Genomic DNA, 539 nt, shown 5'->3' on the forward strand with positions numbered 1-539 from the left:
CCGGCACCGGCACCGGCACCGGCGGGCAGAGGGTGCTGCTTGGGCTGGGAGCGGAGCCCGGGGGCGAAGCGCCGCCTCGACGGACCCGGTGTGGCAAGTTCGCCCCGTCGCTTGCAGGACGCGAGGGCAAAGCTGTGCTCCCCGCTGCGAGGGGCTCTGCCTTCCCCCGCCTCCATCCCCCCTTCACGGCCGGGCCCGCCGGGACCAGCCTCCCTCCGCCCTGCATTCACCTGGGAGCGGGAACGGCCCAGCCAGCTCCACGCTGCTCCACGGCATCCACGCTGCTCCACGGCATCCGCAGCACTCATGCTGCTCCACAGCATCCGCGCTGCTCCATGACATCCACGCTGCTCCACGGCATCCGCAGCATCCACACTACTCCACGGCATCCACACTGCAGCACCATCTATCCCAAACAGCCCCCCACCTTGTCCTGCAGGCTGGGAAGGCATTTTGGTGCCATGGGACTTGTTTTCCCTACTTTGGTCCATCATGCATGCTCCTTCCAAAATCACCTGAGACCTGCCTCTTCCAAAGCA

General features: G+C 66.6%; 1 protein-coding gene across 1 annotated transcript in view; it reads right to left on the bottom strand.

The window, feature by feature from the left end:
• The window catches only part of TMTC1 (transmembrane and tetratricopeptide repeat containing 1), a 147,490-nt gene extending 147,322 nt beyond the window's left edge, over window positions 1–168 (bottom strand). The window contains exon 1 of the mRNA XM_026070391.1: window positions 126–168. The gene's annotated coding sequence lies outside the window, so the exon portion shown is untranslated. The remainder of the gene's footprint in view (window positions 1–125) is intronic.
• Window positions 169–539: the final 371 nt, after the last annotated feature.

This window comes from Apteryx rowi, unplaced genomic scaffold (genome assembly GCF_003343035.1).
Source record: "Apteryx rowi isolate R43461 unplaced genomic scaffold, aptRow1 scaffold_31, whole genome shotgun sequence".
NCBI classification, from domain to species: domain Eukaryota; kingdom Metazoa; phylum Chordata; class Aves; order Apterygiformes; family Apterygidae; genus Apteryx; species Apteryx rowi.